The following is a 23,185-nucleotide window of genomic DNA, read 5'->3' as shown; positions in this document are numbered from 1 at the left end:
TTTAAAGTGAGAAGCAATAAACATAAGATGCAGGCAGATGAACCTTCCTAAAAAGATGAAGCACACCTATTCTTAGTAATACGATGCTTTTAAGAACAGGATGAAAAGATTTGTTGGATCCTGAAATTCTGCAGAGCGGTGATTGATATAGCAATGGAAGTTTCTGCTCTTCCTCGCATATGAATTCCCTGCAAAGCTTTTGTTGTTGTGAAACAGTGGAAATCATACTTTCCAATGAGCTGCATCTATCTACAGGGACAGAGCAATTAAATGATGTTAACCAATTATAATGAGTGAAAAACATGCATAATTCCAGTTGAACCACTTGTGTGCTAATGGTTTCCACCATGGGGTAAATAGGTTGCTAACATTTTGCACATCTACTCTGCATATGTTACAGAAAATAGTTGTCAAGATGCCTAAGCTGTTAAAACAGATTTGTGGTCCAAGGAGCCAAATCTGAAAATACAGTGGTAGAGAACATAGAGGTCACACTGCCTTAGAGACCACTCTTGTGGGCAAACCCCTCGATTTAAAAACTTGCAGCTGTTTAGTCTCATGATGATAAGATACGATGTTCCATTGAACAGCTAAAAGCCATCTACTTGGCTCCAAATGTGAGAGACAAAAGACCTACTTGCTAAAGCCTGAAAATCGGAAACAGTTTTGAAGAGAAACAAACTTAAATGAATTTAAATCACTGAGTGAGAAAGAGGAAGAGAAAAAGACAGTTAGAACATGGGGAGACTTGCCAAATTGAGGTACTGTTGGCTGAGCTTTCAGGACTCCTGACTCCTGACTTAGCACCAGGAAGGGTTAGGATTCAAGAACAATTAACAGAGGTGGGAAAGGGCCGGGGGGGGGGCGGGGGGGGGGGGGTAGTAGGTTCTCATATTAAGTTGGGAATTTGATTAAATCCCCAAGTTCATCATGGAGAAGTGACAAAGATGTATTTAAAATTTGCTAAACTCTTGGGAAGATAAAGCCCTTCGGAAAAGATTTTAAAAAATAACGATGGATTTCCTCTTCCCTTTCCTCTAAGAAAAGGGCGAGTGTGGTTTATCACCCTTAATTACTGTAGTCAGACTCCCTTGCATCACCTGACAACAAATTGGCTCATCAGCCAGGGGCTATTAGCTGTGCGTTAACATCAAGTTAGACACCGAACCAGTCTTCAATAAACTCAATGAATAATGACTTTACATTCAATCAGAGCTCTAAAACCTGAAAACTATTTTTCACATATTTTTGTCTCTTTCCTTTGAGACCCTGGAGCAGGGCTTGGCAAATTACAGCCCACAAAACAAATCCTCCCAGACACCTGGTTTGATAAATATTTATTGGGACGCAGCCATGCTCATTCTTGTATGCATTGTCTATGGTTTGCATTTGTGCTACAAAAGCAGAGTTGAGCAGAGATACAGCAGAGACTGTAGAGCCTGAAAAGGTTAAACTATTTACTATGTGGCCCTTTATAGTAAAAGTGAGCTGACCCTTGCCCTGCTGCAGTGCTGGTACCCTCTTCGAGTCACCTAGCTTGCTGACCTTTGTTTTATAATGATATTTGTAATTGTATCATCATTTCCTAAAATACAAGCTATTTGAGGCAAGAGCTGTGTTTGTCTCATTTTTGTACCCACTGAAATAATTAAAACAGTAGATAATGAAATTAAAAAATATTATCTTATTCTCTTAAAAATCCTACCAGATTATGATCCTCAACTTTCAGATCTGGAAATGGAGTAAAAGTAAAGTGGTGGTTTGTCTTATTCTGACATGTGGTTAATTTTTTAAAATATATTTTATTGATTTCAGAGAGAAGGGAGAGGAAGAGAGAAACAGAAACATCAATGATGAGAGAGAATCATTGACCGGCTGCCTCCTGCATGTCCCCTACTGGGGATCAAGCCTGCAACCCTGGACATGTGCCCTTGACCGGAATCAAACCTGGGACCCTTCAGTCCGCAGGCCAATGCTCTATCCACTGAGTCAAACCAGCTAGGGCTGACATGTGGTTAATTCTAAAATGCTATGCAAATACATTAAAAAGTACCTATTTTTACTTTGTTTTCAAACATTATTGAACATAACATTTATTTTGTTTTAAGATGATTTGTTGATGGAGTTGTGACATTACATCTGCAACCAGAGCTTACCAAGTTAATGCATAATCAATATTTCATTACCCACTGTTACTTTGGTTTATATCTGTAATAATTGTTTCGAGACCTTTCTCCTTCTGTATTCATAAACTAGTTAGACTATATAGAATAAGCATGTTGCATGTGGAGCCATTACTAGGAGAAATGATTAGTTATCAATAGGTTATAATGCAGCAGTTTTCAACCTGTGGGTCGTGACCATTGGAAAACACATTTAGCATATCAGATATTTCCATTACTATTCATAACAGTAGCAAAATTACAGTTATGAAGTAGCAAAAAAATAATTTTGTGGTTGGGGGTCACCACAACATGAGGAACTGTATTAAAAGTTTACAGGTCTCGGCATTAAGAAGGTTGAGAACCACCTTCCTAAGTGAGCAGGGCAAGGGTCAGCTCACTTTTACTATAAAGGGCCACATAGTAAATAGTTTAACCTTTGCAGGCTCTACAGTCTCTACTGTATCTCTGCTCAACTCTGCTTTTGTAGCGGAATTATTATATTATATAATATAATGGCAACAACATAGAAATTATAAGGTCTTATCAGGAAAGCTTAACTTCCCATCTGAGTTTCAGCTGTGCTTACAAATCTTATCTTCTTCACTCTACCCTTCATCAGCACCTTTGAGCTCTGCAAAAAGCATGCACAGCAAGGAAGTGAAAGAAGATAGAGACCAATTCTTTAAAATCTCTTCCAGAAAATAAAAGCAAAGGGAATATTTTCTAACTCATTCTACTGAGCAGCATGATCTTAATAACAACCAAAAAAGACATTACTAAGAAGGAAAATTACAGACTAATATTTGTTATGATTATAGATGCAAAAATCCTTAGCAAAATATTAACAAATAAAATCAAACTTTATACAAAAAGAATCATACCCATGACTACATGGGATTTATTTGAGGTATGTAAGGCTGGTTCAACATTTGAAAATCTATTAATACTAGAGGCCCGGTGCACAAACTCATGCACAGGTGGGTTCCGGCCAGCCCGCCCCAATGGGGGCCGATAGGGGTGGCCAACGGGGGGGTGGGGGACCATGGGCAATTGGCCAGCTGGTCCCACCCCAATCGGGGGGGCTGGTTGGGGGGGGGCTGACTGAGGGGGGCCCACAAAAGGTTGGGGGTGCCACTAGGGGCCCCAATGGGGTGAGTTGGCCACTGCAGTGCCCATGATAGCGACTGGTTGTTCTGATCGATCCAGTCATTCTGTCATCCCCCATTGTTCTGGTTGCTTGGCTTTTATATATATATATATATATATATATATATATAGAGAGAGAGAGAGAGAGAGAGAGAGAGAGAGAGAGAGAGAGAGAGAATCTACCACATTGACAGGTTAAAGAGAAAAAAATCATATATAATCCCAATAGATGCAGAAAAAGCATTCAACAGACTCCAACAACCATTAATAATAAAAATTCTCAGAAAATTAGAAACAAAGGAAATTTTTTTTAACTTGATAAATAATATCCACAGAAGAGATAAAGCTAACTTCATACTTAGTCATGATAAAATATCTGTTTCTCTCTAAAATGTGGAACAAAACAAGGGTGCCTCTCTCATCACTGCTATTTACTATCACACTAGAAGTCTTAGTGAATTCAACAAGAAAAGAAAATAGCATAAAATATGTAGATTAGGAAGGAAAAAATAAAAGTGTCTTCATTTAGAAATATAATCTATATTTATGAAGAGCCAGGGGCTGTCACATCCGAAACAACCGAAGGAACGACCAAACAGGCTGAGTGGGGCAACAAGGCCGGCAGGAGGGTTAGTGAGGGACAACCAAACGACTGAACAGCAGACTTTGTGGGGTGACCAGGCCGGGAGGGGGGGCCAGTGAGGGGTGACCAGGCTAGCAAGGGGGGGCAGTTGTGGGTGACCAGGCTGGCAGGGGGGGAAGTTGGGGGCTATATGGGTGGCAGAGAGGTCAGTTAGGGGCAATCAGGTCAGCAGGCAGAGGTGGTTAGGGGTGATCATGCTGCCAGGGGGGCCATTTAGGGGTTATCAGGCAGGCAAGCAGGCAGGTGAGTAGTTAGGAGCCAGCGGCCCCAGATTGTGAGAGGGATGTCTGATTGCCAGTTTAGGCCTGATCCTAATTGGGCCTAAACAGGCACTCGGACATCCCCCGTGGGGTCCGGGATTGAAGAGGGTGCAAACTGGGCTGAGGGGATCCCCCCCATGAATGAATTTCATGCACTGGGCCTCTAGTTGTCTACATAAAAATATGAAAGAATAGACAAAAGAAGTAGAAACCTATAGGCAATTATAGCAAGGTTAAAGGTTACAAGGTCAATATAGAAAAGTCAATTGTGTTTCTGTATACTAGCAATGAACAAGATGAACAAGTATAATTTGAAATTTAAAGCAAAATATTTATATTAGCACCAAAAGAATTAAATACTTAGATATAAATCTAACAAAATATTTATCAGATCTTTATTAGAAAAACTAGAGGCCTAGTGCATGAAAATTTGTTCACTCAGGTGGGTCCCTCAACCCAGCCTGCACCCTCTCGCAATCTGGGTCCCTAGGCCTGGCCTGAGATCAGGGCCTATCAGGCTTTCCTTCCCGTGGCTGTTGGCAGCTGGCCCTGTTCCCGCCACTGCCACTGCTTGCCATCTGTGCACCACTGCCCCCCCTCCTCCCCTGCCACTGGTCGCCTCCTTCTGCAGGCAACAAGCGTGGGGTATGATTGCTTGGCTGGCCAGGCCTCCACACACCTGCCACAGCATTGCTGGCCAGTGGCCTGGGCCTCCCTCTGTGGGGCGATCGATGGTGAGGCCCCCAGATTGATCACCCCACAGAGGGAGACCCTGTCCATCCACTGCAGCGCCACCAGCTGGGTAGCCTGGGCCTCCCTCTTTTTTTTTTTTTTTTTAAGTAAGGGTAATGTGTACTGAGTGATACAGAACTGAGTACTATGAAGGGTTTACCAATATGGAAATGCACCGTACCCCCGCCCCTGCCAACCCCAACACCCAGAGACTACAGTACTTAGAAGTTACACACAATGACCATAACTGCTGAATATCTGTTTGTAACAAACAAACCATAGCATATTTATACTGTATCACATTGAGTGATTATAGAAACCCATTTATATATTGCTTGTATAAAATCTTTTTTTTTTGTAAAAAATATTAAAAAAAAAGAAAATATAAAAATCATGTGCAGTTGAAAGCCCTGCCAGGACAGCCAGTCTGTATGTGATTTGGAAGGGCGCCTATGCCTTGTGCCCATGGCAACTCCAGCAGGGCTGGCGAGGGTGCACCCCGGCTGTCACTCAGGGTGGGACTGAGCTGGACCACAGTGGGTGGATACAGCAGGGCCTGGCACTGTGCCCTCTCCAGCCTTGCATCAGGATCAGGGTCAGGATCAGGGTCAGGGTCAGGGCTGGGGACAGGCAGATTGCAGTATCACTCTGAGTTCCATACTCAGCCTAATTTTGGTTGCAACTCATGGCTTTTCCTGGCTGCGTGGAGGTTCTTTGGGTGGGTGCCCTGGTAGAGAGGCCAGAGAAGTGCCCACAGCGGCCTGGTTGGGTGTTTCTCTGGCCAAGAGCCTCTGTCCTGCCTCCTGCAAGCCTGGCCCCAAGCAGAATAGACACCCTGAGGACTACTTTGGTCTCAGCACTTGGTCCTGGGTTTCATCAGCCTGGGTTTCTTCCCCTGGTGTGGCTGATCTGAGTTTCACAAAAAAGCCTGGCCGATGCTGGCTGTGCTGAGCCTCATTGAAGAGTTTTTCACGCAGCAAAGGAAGAGCCCTCTGGGACCCTCCTCCTCCTCCTCCCTCTCCTCACCTCCTCCTCCTCCTCTTCCTGCTCCCAGCCCATGGTCATGTCTTCTCCAGCTGCTCCAGCAGTGGGCTGCCTTCTGAGTCAGGGGCCTTAACGCTGTTGGTCCTGACGATGCAGGTGGGGCGATGCCGGCTGAGCATCAGGATGAGCTGCTGCCGCTCCAGCTTCAGCTCCTCCATCTGGGTTTTCAGCTCCGCATTCATGAGCTCCAGCCACTCAGATTCCCGCTGCAGAAACTCCTTCCGCTCCTTCTTCTTGTTCCAGCATGGGGCTGCCACCTCTTTGTTCTTTTCCTCCACTCCTCTTCCTCATGTAGCTCACTTTTCACAGGTTGAGGCCTCTTGCCCAGTTTCACCTCCAGGAAGTGCAAGGGGGAGATCATGGTCCCAATGTGGTGGATGTCAGTGTATTTCAGCTCCTCTGCAGTCAGGGTCAAACTGGGAAATCCAGTCAGGGGGCCAAGCCCTGGCAAAGAGCCCACGGTCATGGAAGGGTCCAGGATCTGCCCAGGCATCATTGCAGGAGGAGTGGCAGTCCAGCCATGCAGAAGCTGTGGGCAAAGGTGGCAACCCCAGGGCCTAGGCCAAGCTTCAGGCACTGTGCCCGCTCAGGAGCCGCCGTGGCACCAGCCCCACCCTGCAGTGTCCACTGCTGCCAGTGCCTCCCATTGTAGCCACTGAGGATGTGGTGGGTGGCCTGGGTCTCCCTCTTTGCATCAATTGATCTCAGGGCTCTACCTGCCTGCCTGATTGCCCCTAAACACTCACCTGCCTGCCTGATCACCCCTAACTGCTCTCCTGCCTGCTTGATCACTTCTAACCACTTGCCTGCCTGCCTGATTGCCCCTAACCACTCGCCTGCCTGCCTGATTGTTCCTTACCACTTACTTGGGGGAGGGGCCAGCCTGGGCGAGGGGCTATGATGGTTCTGGTCTCTGGTCGTTCTGGTCATTCTGCTGTTTCAGTTGCTGGGCTTTTATTATATAGGATTGTAAAACTTTGATGAAAGATGTAAATAAATTAAGATATATTTCATTTCAGGAAAATAAGATGACATTATTAAGATATCAGTTTTCCCAAACTGATATCCATATTCAATGCAATGCCAACCAGATTATTTTGTAAATATCAACACATTACAGTTTGTCCTTGAGCAACACAGGGGTTAGGGATGCTGACAAAAACTCACAAGGTAAAAAACCCAGGTATAACTTTTGACTCCCTAAAAGCTTAACCACTAATAGCCTACTCTTGATCTGAAGTCTTACCAATAACATAAACAATTAATTAACACTTATTTTGTATGTTATTTGTATTATATGTTGTATTCCTACAATAAGATGAGTTATAGAAAAGAAAGTTTTTAAGAAAAGATAAATTTGCAGTACTGTATATATTTACTGAAAAAAATTGTGTGTAAGTGGACTCATGCAACTCAAATCTGTATTGTTGAAGGGGCAACTGTATTCAAAAGTTTATATGAAAGACAAACACTCAGAATAGCCAACACAATACTGAAGAAGAATAAAATCAGGAAATTGACACTACTTGAATTTAAGACTTATTATAAAGCTATGATGATCTAAGTAGTATGGTCTTAGCAAAAAAACCTGACAAATAACTAAAATGAGCAGAATAGAAAGTTCAGAAATAGAACCACATAAATAAAGTTTTTGAATGATCTTTGTCTAGGAACAAAGGCAATTCAATAGAGAAAAGATAATCTTTTCCACAAATGGTGCTAGAACAACTGGACAACTACATGCAAATAAAAAAGAATCTACATTAGAACCTTAGACCTTTCACAAAATTTAGCTCAAAATGGATCTAAAACCTAAAGCAAAATGCAAAAATATAAAATTTATAGAAGATAAAATAGGTAAAAATCATCCATAATATTAAAAGCCAATGGAAAATATGAGTTAAATATCAAATGAAAAATGTTAACTTATATGGTACTTGAAAACTGTGATTAGGCTACTTGCCTATGGCAAAAGTTTGTCTTCATTGCAACAAAATATATATGTGTTACCTATTGCATACAGACACAGGAGTAGGTAGCTGAGTTCCCCTAGGTGCCTGGGGCAGCTCACTATAGTCTCTTTGCCCCACTTAGTCACTTTTCCATGGACATCACTTTCCTTATCTGTATTGAGTTAGCAGAAAACTCCTCATTAGAATCATCTACTTCATTTCAGGCTCTCCTTCCACCAAAACTTGATAGTCAGAATTTGCATTCCCTTCCCTGACCTCTGGTGGATCCTGAATGTGATATAGATGGGTAGGTGATCTGCCCCGGCTAGTGTGTTTGTCAGAATCCTCCACCCTCCACTGGCCATCAGCTCATAAGCTTCATTGGCACAGTCTTTTCCTCCTGAGGTAGATGAAGTTTTCCTGTGAAGAGCAGAGGAAGTCCTCCCTACAAAAATTAAGAGTAGTTTTTATCTTAACCTATTAGGGTGGTTGGGCTACTCAGTTTGGCTTAGAAACTTCAAATTTCATCTTCCGTAGTATTTTTCAGGCTGCCATCGTTATAATAATTTGAATGTCTTCTAGTTAATTGCCTTCAAGATCAGTCATCAGTACATACTAGAAATGAACTCAAGATTTACTTCAACATAATCCTTGAGGGAGAGAGAAGGTGTGGATAGACACAGAGATGAAACAGGAGTTGCAAAATATTGATAATTATTGAAGTTTTGATGGGTTTATGAGAATACATTTTTACTCTTCTACCTAGGTATACATATGTTTTAAATTATCCATAATAAAAAGTTTTTCAAAATTGCCCCTTACAGTGGATGTAACAGAAACAGGATGAAGCTTGTCCTAGATACACTTCTACAGCCCCCGTCTTTACTACGTCTTATACATATTGACGGATTTAATCAATTAGAGGTGAATCAGATTTCAGGACTTAATATTTGTTGCAAAAGTTCCATAATAAGCCCTGGCTGGTGTGGCTCAGTTGGTTGGAACGTCATCCCATTCACCAAAATGTTGAGGGTTCTATCCCCTGTCATGGAGTGTGTGGGAGGCAACTGATCAATGCTTCCCTCTCATATCTCTCTCTCTCTCTCTCTCTCTCTCTCTCTCTCTCTCTCTCTCTCTCTCTCATAACCATGAAAGTTCCATAATAGTTTTTTTTTGTCTAAAGCAGTGGTTCTCAACCTTCCTAATGCTGCGACCCTTTAATACAGTTCCTCATGTTGTGGTGACCCCCAACCATAAAATTATTTTCGTTGCTACTTCATAACTGTAATTTTGCTACTGTTATGAATCGTAATGTAAATATCTGATATGCAGGATGTATTTTCATTGTTTGCGACTCACAGGTTGAGAACCAAAGCATTATAGTTAAGACTCAACTAACCATGTTTATTTTTTATGTCAACCTCAATAGCCAGTGGCAACACAGTAATAATGTCCACCCAGAAATTGAAGTTACTGAGTTGGATGCTGAGCAATAAAAATCTCTGTTCATTAAAACTCAATATAAGCTCATCAGGTTTATTACTAGTAGTAATAATAGCAGCCATATGATCATTGTTTTTGTACTCTGATATTGGCATTAACTTTTTCGGGACAGCTGAGATACCATTCAAATAGCCAGATTTCATTGCTTTCATACATATTGTTCTGGGGATGATTCCAGCTTTAAGAGAAACATCAGTCTGAAACCAATTTACCAATATTCCAGGATGTTACAATTAATCAAAACTCTTCTTCGGTGCCTTGATGACCAAGTTGGTTTACTAAGTTGACAGTGGGAATACTTTGTATATTAGCTCTTTGTCAGGGCAAAGTTTTTTCACTGTGTGATTGTCCCTATCCAAATATTGAGGATTTTGCTGTCTCTTTACTTCCCTACCCATTTCCTCCCAAAGCAGGGCTCAAGTTCTAATTTTTACACTGATTATCCATTGACAAGTTCAGTTTATAATTTTTGCATATATATGCATTCAAAAACCATTAGTATTTATCCACACACATAAGCACACATACATTAAGTACAGTGACTACCTGGTCAATGATCAGTAACTACCCTATGACTTATTGAAATATACAGATTTTTTAGTGGAATAAAAAAATATTGATCAAAAATTTATCATATAAAATTGGATTTTTTAAATCAAAGACATAAATGAATGCTATGTGTGAAACATCTTACTAGTCCCTGTATTGAAACAAAGATAAATAAATGACTCCTTCTCTCTAAGAGCTTAATATCTAGAGGTCTAAGCAGATATGTAAACTCACGAATGAAGTGAAGTTAGCTAATAAAGAGTAAAAAACTCAGTAAATTCCAGATTTCTTTCAGGATGTTGCTATGGTGATCTCAGGTTGGCCCCATAGATTCCAGGAAAACTTACTGAAAAATTCTTGGTCCCTATTGCCAACTCAACTAATCTATTGAGTAGTAATAAAGACATAGTAAAATACCAGTCACCTCTTTCATTAGAAAACAGGGGAATAGCTGTTTTAGAATCTGATTCAGTAGCTGTCTATCACTGATTCCCAGTCACTGTTTTTCCCAATAAGCCATGTGTTTAAATTTGTTAATCATGAAGCACAGCAGGAATCCTGGAAATGCTATATCATCACTACACAAGTTTAAGGTGTTCTTTTTATGGTGTCCTTACCAAGTTTGCAATTAAAAAGTGGTTTCCTGATGTAAAATTTGAATTTGTTTGCCATGAGAATTAGTTAACAGTCTCAATTAATTGGTTAAGAAAATCTTTCTTATCTTCCAGAAGAGGTGAATAGTTGTAAGATAAATTCCTTTGCACAGAATTTACTTAGCGCTGATCTCTATCTCCTTCTATTATTTATTTTAATTTCTTTATTGGTTAAGGTATTACAAATGTGTCCTCATTTCCTATTAACCCCCAACCCCACTCATGCTCTCATCCCCCTGTTGTCCGTGTCCATTGGTTTGGCTTATATGCATGCATAGAAGTCCTTTGGTTGATCTCTCCCCCTTACCCCCTCCCTCCCCTACTTTCCCTCTTTTGGAGCTTAGCCTTGCTTAAAGTTTTTTCTAAAAATAAAATCTAAATAAACTTTTTCTCCATTCTATATAAACACTAGAGAACTACTAAAATTACATTAAAACATAGACTTTCCACAGGTGCTATCTGGCTGTCCATTTCTATGTATAGAATCATAACTGAAAGTCATTGATATTTGAGAAAAAATTATGAAGAAAAAATATTCAGTGAAATAACTGAAAACGGAGCTTGAGACTTTAATTTTGAGCTAGAAATTCTTAAATAAAATTGTTTGGTTCTATAGCATCTAAGTTCAAATTGCAATTATGCACTAATATTTTGAACAAAGAATGAATAAAATGCTGGCCTTTTCCACAAAATTCTAAAATCATATTACTTCTCAGTTTTCCCTGCATATATTTTCTTGCAAGGTAATCACACAAAAAAATATTGTTATAAAATATTCCAGGATATCATCAGTTTTCTCAAAATCTTTATAAAACTTCTGATAATCAAATTATTTATTACTCGCTTCTACAATGGTTTGCATTAAATTTTCTCATGTTCATCAAACAATTGATAAGCAAACTTGGTAGGCAGCATACATGCTAGTGTAGGAAGGGTTGTTCAAGCAAAAACTTGTTTCATAAGTTACATTATTAGTAAAAAAAAATTCTTAAAATAACTTATTTTTATGCAAGTTCTGTAATTGGAGGGGCTGAAATAGGAATGATGACTATTCAGATGACAGGGATGGCTTAGTAATTACCGCTTGCAGTGGATGCTGTAGTGTACCTCCAACATTCCCTGTTAGGACTGAGCTGCTTATTGTCCTAGCTTCTAGGGGAGTTACCTGCTGACAGCTCACAGCTGAGCCCTTCCCCAGAAATAGCCTACTACTGAAGGCCTCAGTAAGGCCCTCCCTGGGGTTAGCCCTCTTTCAGTAACTATTTAATGAAGGAGAATAAAAGCTCAAGAAACTTACTTCACTTGGAGCAAATCTGAAGAGCCAATTCCAATTTTAAATTTCTTCTTAGGATTGGCTGAAACACTTATTGTAATTCCATCACAATTCAAATTTTCCCTTTACCCAGTCCTACTCCTCACACTCTGTTATTCCTAAGAGCACGCCTCAACATATAGCTGAATGCAAACCTCCATCTCAGAGACTATTTCCAGGGAACCCAGTCTGAAGCTGTTGGTGCCTTGAGCAACCCTATTAAGGGAAATCTAAAATAAGAGTTTGGAGTTGGATCACCTAGTAGCAGGCTGGCAATGAAGAACAATCACTACTTTTAAGTTCAGTACTGACAGCCCTTGGCATGAAGTAGGAATAATTGTCATGGTGGGGAACTAGAATCTGATTTTACTGGAATGAAATATACTGACGGGTGTAAGATCTCCATCATTTTAGAGGTTTTCAGAAAGCTAGCAATTATGAGAATTTTTATATAACATCTATTGATGCACTGGAGAAAGTCCTGAAAGACTGAAGATGAGTAATCATCAATTTAAAATAAAATGAGAGGCCCTTCTTAATTATAAATTAGGCTTATTAATATTTATTTCTATATACTTATTTAATAGTACTTATTAACATAACAGAGTTCCAGATAATATTGAATTTGCAACACTGGCAAGTTTGCTATACCAGGTCATCATATAGTTGAAATGGAATTAGACCCTGAAATTGGGATGGAGACCACTAATCAATAAGATTGAAAACCTTCAAATCTGAAATTTCTCTGAATCCTTTGAGCCCGAGAACTGGCCAGCTCCTCCTTAAAGTTGGGTGCTCCACCATTGCTTAGAGATATCTAGAGTCCTCTGCTTTGCAAGACAACATACCTCCTTCTTAACCCTAGCTCCCAGGATCTACCTCACCTTCTTTCCTGGACAGCAGTTCAATAACTAAGATCAACTCACAACAAAACCCAATCAGGGATGTGCCAGGAAAGAGACTATAACTTGAAGGAGCTTCAGGACCTAACCAACATGTCCTGGAAGGATCTAGGAGAGTGTATGAGGTGAAACATAAAGTTCAATAAAGATGAGCTTGTTGATATGGAAGCAAACTAGTGATACAAAAAACTAACACTCTGATAAGGTCCTTGGAAGATAATGCTAACACATTACTAGGTTGGCTGTTAAAATCTTAGAGAAATCAATGTCCCACACTAAGTGATAAAGAAATGATGAAGAGAGTAGAAGTAGGGATTAAAGGGCTTGAGGAAGTATATGTGGTAGAATGAAGATGCTGTTGTATTAGATTGCCATAACAAAATACCACAGACTGGGTGGCTTACACAGCAGAGATTATTTTTCTGACAGTTCTAGAGGTTATAAGTCTAAGACCAAGGGTTTGGCACATTTGGTTTCTTCTGGTTGCCTTCTTGCTGTGTCCTCACATGGGCTTTTCTCTGTGTGCTAACATTCCTGGTGTCTCTTTGTGTGTGTGTTTCCTCTTTTTATAAAGACACCAGTAAGACTGGATTAGGGCCTACCCTAATAGCATCACTTTAACTTGATCACCGCTTTGAAGGCTCAATCTCCAAAAACAGTCACATTCTGAGGCACTGGGGTTAAGCCTTCAAAATATATATATATTTTTTTTCTTTTGAGGAGGACACAATTTAGCTTATAATACTATGTGAAGCTGAAAATGTCATCAGCCAACCACATGTGAGGGAAGAGCACAGAGGACGTTCCATTTACCAAAGTAATAATGGATGTGCCGGTGAGAAGGGCGCCTAGACCACTGAGTAACTCAGTGGCAGCACACGTCAGCTTAGGCAGAATCATTACTCAAGAGCAAGTTCTCCCAGTCCTCTCTGTGCTCCATGCCCATGGCCCCGCGGCCCTTTTTCAGAGCACACCTGTGGTTACATAGGGGACCCCTATGTCTAGATGACAAAGGGAGAACATGTGAAAGCTGGAAAAGAAATGTTGCCGCTACATATCAGCCCCACTCAGGGATATTCCTGAAAGGCAGTGGTAAGGGAAACTCTCCCACTCTCTGTGCAAGGAAAAGTCGCCGGAGGTAAGAATACACCCAGACCCATGGGTAATAACACATAGCTTGGCTGGTTGGTGACAGGTAAAGACCTCATCACACTCCCAGTGACCAACTTGAAAGATTTTATTTTTCTCATCCCCACCATTGTAAGCTGAGAGAGACCATATATCTTAGTTTCTAGCGTAGCGGGGCAGGGGTGGGGGGACATTGCAAAAATCCCATTAAGCTTTAAGCTACTCTGCCACCAATTCCTTTAGGTTCCTTGTGCCAAGGGGCCAGCAGGCCAGGAAAGGAACCACGTTCTTAGCAGAGAAGGGCAGACTGCATTTGCATCAAGGTGATAGGTACTCTTCCTGCACAATTTCAATTTTAAGTGAATAAGTATAGCAGCCCCAGCCTGAGAAGAGCACAACAATTAGCCCTCAAGACCTGAGGGTTGAGGGCCAGGGTCATACTGCTGGGCAAGTCTGTTAGAACAGGTAGCTGCTAGCCAATGGCAAAGGGTATCTACAATAGGTAGAATAAGAGGGTGATGAAAATCTCATGTAGCCGCAAGTCCAACTGTTGTAACTGGGACCGTAGTATTCTTATTTTATTTTTTGTAAATTTCCCCAGAAAAAGAGACTAACCAGAATCCTGAAGAAAGCTGTTCCAGGATTAGTTGGGCTTACATAAAGCAAGAAGATCTGAGCAGCACAAGTAATGATCTGTAGTCAAAGCTGTGGTGTGTGTTCCCAGGAACGTACATCCCCCCAAATTGCTAACACTGAAGAGCTGCCTTGCCCAGGATTATGGCCTCCCCTCAAGCAGCCTGTATCCACATATTGACTGATGGGGAACAAAGGTCTCCTGTCCCCTTGGCACAATACTAGGCAATTTGAGGTATTTCTAAAGGCTTCACAACCTCAGAGAGCACCCTGAGATGGTTGAGTTCTCCACTGCAGCCACATCACAGCTCAACATTTCTTTCTGCCAAATCCCAGTTCCCTCACCCCACTATAGGTGTTGTTTCAGGAAGCACTTCCCAATAAGTCTGCAGACTGGTCTCCACCTCACTCTGTTTCAACACTAAGATGGTGCTAATCCCACTATGTACCCAGTGCCACCACCACCACTGCTCCTCTTCCTCCTCCTCCTATTACTACAAACTGTTAATTATGAAAGTCTGATATTTATTTGTGGTGTAAAAAAATTCTCAAAGTCATATGTACTGTTCTTCTTTATTATATGTTTGTGATTACTTAATAATATTTAACATTTGAGTGCTAAGATGTGCCAGCAAGAATTTTGCATACATTGTCAAATAATCCTCACATAAAAGGGATCCTATTACGAGTCCCTTTATACAGAAAAGGAGGTTGAGACTTCATGAGGTTAAATATTTTATCCCAATTTGCACAAGATGCAAATGGCAGCTGGGATTTGGCTCCAATGCTCAGGCTGTTAGACCAGTCACTTTACCTCCCATCTATATGGCACGAAGTGACTGTATGGGTTACCCAGCATTATTTTCTAAACTGTGTGATATTCCAGTCGTGTCCCACTGATTTTGTTTGATTAGAGGAAGACCACGATGCAAAACGGGGTAGCCTCTTTATCAGTATGGACTATATTCATCCGCTTACACATTCCTTTCTCCTTGGCAGTTCCATCCTTTCTGGGGACACCTTTTTTTTTTTTTTTTACCTGAATAACATAATCATGATGGATACCTAGTGGTTACATGTCTATTTTGTATATTAGTTGAGATTTAAAACTATCCAGTTATACTTTCACCTTTAAGAAGCCTTATATATAATTTACTTGAGACTAATGTACATAAGCAAATTGGCAGCTTTGTGTTTCTAGTCCATAATTCTATGCAGGACCACCATGACATCTTTTTGAATTAACATCTTTTCTAATTTAGTAAATCTGCCAATTAAATGTAAAGTGCACTTTATCATTTTTAACATATTCTTTGACTATATTTTCTACTTTTCTTGGTAGAAACGGACATTTTAACTGCCAGCCAATGGCATAAACATAGGCTATTTCTAGCATGTATTTTCCCACAAACATTTTGATGCCTTATTATGATTGCTATGAATCTACCATAACCAGAATCCTTGCAGAGAGGATGGAGGACAATAGGGAGGGCTTGAATTGCAGCAGCCATCATGCATGGACTATACTGAAATCCAAAGCAACAGAAGAAGGTAGTCTCCACTCTGACCAATTTTCAGTTAAATCTTTTCTTTCATACCAGCTGACTTCTGAAAAATAGATTGGATTCCAGCCTTGGATTATAAATCTTTGTGGTGTCTATTGTGAAATGCTTTCTACCATCAGAGGATCTGATAGCTGCCCTCCCCCCTGAAATGCATCACGGTCTGGTAGCACTCAGAGCTTTTAGCTTGTTAGAGAAAATCAACTTTTATTGCCTGCGTTTGAGAGAAAAGGACAGTGAAAGCGCACATCCATACATTATTTTGGCTATTTGTAAAAGGTTAAAAAAGAAGAATGGAGGATAAAACTGCAGCATTTTCTGAGGGCTTAAGAAATGACTTTGCAACACACATGCACTCACACACACACAGAGGCACACACACAGCAGCTGTGAGTGGTTCCTGATGGAACAACAAAGACAAACTAAATGTTGGCTAAGTGATTTACTGTCAACATGGGATGACACTTTGACATGCACTGTTTTTATATGTTCCCATTTCCTGTATGAAATTTGTGGAACTTTTAAAGCTGTTGGACTTCAGAAGCCTGCTTAGCTGCTCTGACCACTCAAACCCCGTAGACAGTAAGTGGCAAGGGGTGGTAAAGAATTACCAATAAATTGGGAGTTGAGAAGCAAGAGTGATGAGTGAGACAAGTGTTGATATTAGAAACTTTGATTTGGAGGTTTATAAAGGTAAGTGAATGTGACATTTAGTCATCTGGACTCTGAAATGGGCAAGTGGAAGGATTACAGATGATAGCTTTTAGAGAAGGGCAAAAATCTTTTAAATCTTTTATTGCTGAAGTTTCAAGGCAAAGTCAAAACTAGATTAGAAGATAATCAATACTCTGAGGCTTACCAGGAGGGTTTTGAGCATTTTTACTCAGAATGTTATCTTAGGAAATGGGTTTGGAAAACCTTCTCAAGTAGAACCAGTAAAAGGGGGCTTTTTTTAATAACCGAAAAATATATTTTAAAAATACAAAAGGATAAATGTTATAAATATGGACAAAAATGGTTATCTGTATATAATCATGTCATTTCTGATGTGGAAAAATAAAAATAAATATCTATTGAGCAAACCATTTGACTGCATAAGTTTTTTTTTTACACAGGTTAGAGGATTTGGACAATTAGAAGATACCTAATCTGACTGTTGTCTTCTAGCCTGGGGTCTAAAAAATTATATATTCTGTATGCCATGGCTGGAGGGAATTGGCAAACCTGATTCTTATAGTTGACCCTTTAAGAGATTGTTGCAAAATGTATTTTTAAACTAAGTCTAGTATATGCAAATGTTTTTCTTAGTTTTTCCATGGAAAATTAACTGCGAATCTGTTTTTATAACTAAAATGTTATGCTTTAATCTATTGGTCCAAAAATGTGTATCAAGCCTCCACCAAAAGCTAGGAACACCCATATGTGTAAATGCTTCCTAACGCTTTCTACACCTTGCTAGACATTTCTCCTCTCGCAAAATTCCTGCCCCAAACTTGCCCTCCCTCTCAGGTCATGATTCTGCATTACACTTCAATGATGAAACCTAAATGTCCTCATTTTCCACTTTCCTGCATCTGTACCCATCTTTACCTCCTTCTCTGTTAATGAGGAAATGTATGCTTCTATTGGAGATTAAACTCCCCACCTTACTTCTCACAGGCTTTGCATACCCTTTTTAATTGCATCTTCAAACTCTTCCTCTGTCTTACCTTTCCCATTAGCAGCAAACATGTTTGTCATTATTATTCAAGAAGAATCCTCCTAGTGTCATATTTCCCTCAAGATATCTCCTTTTGCATATTTGACTACAGAACAGGTATAAGCTCAGGGTTTATACCTGCTGTCTCCACTACGTCTCATCACATTCACTCGTCATTCCACTCCGGTTTGGGCTACCTCTCCCTCACCCACCCACTGAAAAGCTATTTATTACAAGATTACCAATGATGTCTATATTGTTAAGAAGGCTATTTTTCCTTTTCTAATTTTATCCATCTCTCATAAAATTCAGTGAAATAGACGCACCCTTCTTGAAATATAATTTCCCCCTGCCTCCAGGACACTACTCTCCTCTGGTTCGTCTCTAACATTTTTGTCCTCACCTTCTCAGTTTGCCTTTCCCCCCTAATGACTCCAGAGCATGGTCCCAGACTTCTGGGCTTTATTTCTTTAATGATACTCACAGTTTGTTTATTTTGTCACCTTTAGTTGGTGCCAAACTCCTGAGAGAAGGAACCATGATTATTTTATTCATTGATACATTATCCAGCCCCTACTTGTGTCTGGAACATTTAATAGTTCAATTATTGTACTTCAATCAATGAAGAAAGGAATAAAAAAGGAATATGATGTTCAGAAAATGTATCAGCATTTGATCCAGATCACTCTTTCTCAAAATTGGTAAGACCTGGGCTCAGCAGATTATTTGCTCTGATGGCATATTTCTGTGAAAGAAGAGCTGAGTACAGTTTATGTCCCTTGTTTTTCAGTCCACAGTTCCTTCATTTATAACACAGGGTCATCCTATACACTATTACTTTCTAAATCTATTTGGTCTGTTTAATTTATCAAAATGGTCAATTTCCTCCCTTTGACCAAACTTGAATTTCACTTGCAATTTTAGTTTCAAGCAAAGTATAAGCACTCTGTTTACTTATTTTAAAAAATAGCCTTCATTAAGCAACGAATCTCTGTACATTGTATTTAATTTTAGGAGCACATCAAATGTTAAGCATATAATGAAAGTTTTGCAAATTCCACCATTTTCACAGACTTTCTCTTTTTTTAGCAGTTAAGTTATTTCTACTAGTATGATACATTTACTGACAATATAAATTCTAAGGATGACTAAACTGAATCACAAGTTTTCAGACAATTTAACTATCAACCCCTTTGGAGAACTGAATATTATCAAATATTATTAGATGTTAGAGGCATTTCATATTAAGTGAAATTACATGAGACTTCTCAGATGAAGTTCAGACTTCAGTCTGCAATATGAATTCATCTGGAATTGGATGGACTGATGCAAAGGCCTGAGCTAAGAGCAAAACAGCATTGGCCTAGTAAGGGTCTGGGAGGGACCTCATGAGAATATTAATATGCTTCCACTTCTTTGCCCTTTATATTTGGTTTTAAGAAGATCTATATTTATTGGATAACCAAGAGCCATATTGATATGTGACTATTGAATCAGTCATTTATCCATTAAATCAGAGCTTTTTCCTCCTGTGATCCTCATGGTCAATATCTGTACAATCAATTGGATTGGACAGGCAGTCAATATGCCATGGCAATGGAGAAATTGCTATTTATCTGATCTACATTTCTAAGTGCTATATTTTTATCATAAAACCTGGCTTAAATTGGTTTTCTCTTGGCAAATGTCCGCCTTAACTCAGTATGAGTAAAACAGGAACAATACTAAAAGGGCACACATTTGCAATATTTAATGGGGAGCAAGGCAAAGAACCCTAATAGATGCTAATATAAAACTCTGCCGCATGCTCTGTAGCATTTCTGTATCATAACTTACAGCATTCCATTCAGACTGTAAGTTCCCTATGGCAATGTTGTGAGTTGCATTATCATCGAATACATTCATGACTCTTCACTCCCAAGACCTCTTGACAGAAAGATTGTTCTTACTAAGTGGTTTGTAGATGTGACTTAATTTGGCCAATGAAATGTGAGTCAAAGTAACATAAGCCACTTCCAAGCAGATATTTTAAAAGCCAGCACAGAATCCTATCATTATGATTTTCCTACGACAATGAGACTGTCATGAGTGGACAGGGTGTGCTCCTTCAGCCTAAACTGCAAAATGAAGATTGGCATGGAGCAGAGTCAAAGCTAACCTTCAAAAGATACGTGATGGAGCTAACCCTTAGCTGTACGTTTTGAATTTATATTGTGTCTGCCCGTGTACAAAACTATTTTTTCCTACAAACAGTTCTTGTGTGTGTGTGTGTTAGGGTATAAAGGAAAGCAGAATGTTTTATCATAATTTTGCTTCAGCAGCTATGGGACAAATTAAAAGTCCCAAACTCTGGGGGGAAAAAAAGATATATAATGTAAGCAACAAATAAAGTTTGGTCACTGTAGGCATCTAAGATTTTTAATGGTTCTTTGTTATTGCAGTGAAACTTAGTGTAAGCTGACTATTAAAAGCTTATACAGCCTCAAATTCTGGCAGAATGTATGGTGCACAGAAGACGATAATTTGTTAAATGAACAAATGAAAAACAAAAATAGAATCTAGAATGCATTTCTATTCATTACAATATTTTATTCCTTCACAAACCACTACTGCTATAGATATGTAGTGTATTTTAGTCACTGAGATGAATTCAGTACTAAACTGGAGACTTATTGAAGAATAAATTGTTACTATCATTGGTACTCTAAGAAAACTAGCAGCAATTTTGAAAGTTGGAAATTTCAAGGTTTTAAGTGTAGCAAAATATTCAAGTACATATATTATAAATACTGCTGAATAAAGATCCTAGTTCGTACAGATTAAATTGTAATCTCTGTATCTTCATTTTCCTGCCTGAGAAGCTTTGATAAAAATAAATGATGTTATGCTGCCTCTGCTTATCAGATAGGACCACACACTTCCTAAGGGGAATATCCATCAAGAACCCCTACTGCCTGGGAGAGGGTATGTTTTGGTCAATGTAAGAGGAAATAATAGCACTCAAGCTAGCCTTAATCTTCCTGCACTTAATTTTAGTAAGCTCTTTGAGTGTCTTTATTTCTCTTTCTGGGGGTGGGGTTAGGCTAGAAGGGGTTAATGGGGAAAATGGGGGAAACTGTAATACTTTCAACAATAAAGATAAATTTAAAAAAAAATAAAGTGGGAGAAAAGATAAAAAATGCAAATGAGGAAATATGTTAAAATATTAGTATTTCATAAACTATCACAAGGATTGTCCTGAGGAACTTCTCTGCTCTACGATCTTTGCTATCTCCATAAGACTAAATAATGGTCCCAGAGTCTTGCCTATTTCACTGAACAATCATGCACTCCAATCAAATACAATGCAAAAGTTAAGTCTAGATTTAACTAGCACAGGATAAAGGGAAAATCTGGCAATCATGCCCTGACTAATGTGACTCAGTTGGTTGGGTATCATCCCATGCACCAAAAGGTTTTGGGCCAGATCCCCTTGTAGAAGGCATGCAGGAGGTAGCCATTGGATGTTCCACTCTCATATTGATGTTTCTCTCTCTCTCTCTCTCTCTCTCATTTACTCTCTCTTTAAAAGAAAATCAATTAAAAATATTTTAAAAAATTTGGCAATCATGTAGTCAAGTCCATCTGTATCTGCAGATGTATTTAGATCTAAGTTGGGGTGTCTATGTGATTGGCCATGAAGTTTTCACTCTTGGTTATAGATTGGCCATCTTAAAGACTTCTCCATGATCACAGACATCCATCAACAGAGGGTGATTTTTGCCCTCCTCGAAAAATAATGTGGAACTATAACCAAGCTTGGTACCAGGAAGAAGAAATCTATATTTTGGCTTTCCCTAACAGGTCAGAAGAAGATTTAATCACAGAACACTTTCTCCTCACCTCTACCTTTAATATTCAACAACACTTGTTTAGAACAAAAGTAGGACTGACCCAAAATACAAATAAAAATACGTCTCCACTCATAACATGAGTTACTATTCTAGATAAGAGAGTTTGCCTCTGGCTTTTATCAGTTTTTTTAAAAAATATAAGGAAAGAAAAGAAACCGTATGGTTTCAAATATTACCAAGGAGCCAATTACCAATGAATCAATTGAATTAAAAAATATCTCATTTGAGGAAGTTTAACAATAACATGGATGTTCAATGCTCCTATTTTTGTCTCCTAGCAAAGCACATGAAGACCTTTTTTGTACTTTTCCTTTCACTATATTCCACTCATGATTGAAGGAAAGTAATTTATAATGAATGATGCCTTCAAGGTAGAGTGAGATTGCTACCTGCTTTTATAGCTAGTAATGGAAAAACTGCAGACATGGTGGGTAATAACTTAGCTCATTAATTTTCTCAGACATGTTTTAGGCAATAAACACTTGATTTGAAACTTTTGGGTGTACAGAAACACCTTGGCCTTCAAGGTAGAACTTATCTGCTCCCATAATACCTCAACTTTTGACATTTGTTCTATTTTAGTCTAGTGAATAGGACAGTCTTAGTATGGCCTTACCTTCTATGGGATAATATATGTGCCACTTTGCCTTGCTCACATGATGGAATCACATTTAATAGGAAAAAATGCATCCGTGTGATTTGTGAATGGAGCACAAAGGTAATTTCAGAACATTTGTCTGTAATTGGAGTGCCCCTGCCTATGAAGCTACAAAGGCTGGGTGACCCTGCAGACTCTTGTTTGAAAAAGTAACTGAAGTGCTATATTCAGGCACAGTCAATATATAAAAGTTTGCTGTGATGGGTGATTCAGAGAATAGCAATAATGATGATAATGACAATGGTGATCATAATGACAGTGAGAGTATTTTTGGAAAACAATGTTCTGCCTCATTCAAAGCCAACAAAACAGGGACACCGGGGAGCCTATCAGGCATAGAAACTGTCTACAAAGAGTTGCAGTTCCTGCTGCCCTTTTCAGCTGACCCAGCCGCTGTGACTGAGCTCTCTCAAACACCATTCCAACATCCGTGGAGCCCTAAATATTTATTGTTATCAAAAGCAAAGCAAAACAAAGCAACCGAGACCTTCCTACTGTTGGCACTATCTTGACTTCAGAGAAAATCAATTATCTGGGTTGCCCTCACCCAATCACCTTCTAAGTTGGTTCTTCTTCTAAGAAAGCAATAGCTTCAGAAAGTTCTTTTCATGGTTTCCCAAGAGTGTCACAATCTTTCCTGTATCCTCAGGGCTATATCCCGTATCCTGAAGGGTCTACTTATTGCTGAGAAGGCATTCTATATTCACAGCAGGCAATGGGAGGTATTCAGACAGAGTAAGGGAGCTTAAGT

General features: G+C 39.5%; 1 pseudogene; it reads right to left on the bottom strand.

Moving 5' to 3' along the window:
- Positions 1–6,007: 6,007 nt before the first annotated feature.
- Positions 6,008–6,513, bottom strand: LOC118671703 (annotated as a pseudogene).
- Positions 6,514–23,185: the final 16,672 nt, after the last annotated feature.

This window comes from Myotis myotis, unplaced genomic scaffold (assembly GCF_014108235.1).
Source record: "Myotis myotis isolate mMyoMyo1 unplaced genomic scaffold, mMyoMyo1.p scaffold_m19_p_1, whole genome shotgun sequence".
NCBI lineage: Eukaryota > Metazoa > Chordata > Mammalia > Chiroptera > Vespertilionidae > Myotis > Myotis myotis.
This window is presented reverse-complemented; position numbering and strand designations above follow the sequence as displayed.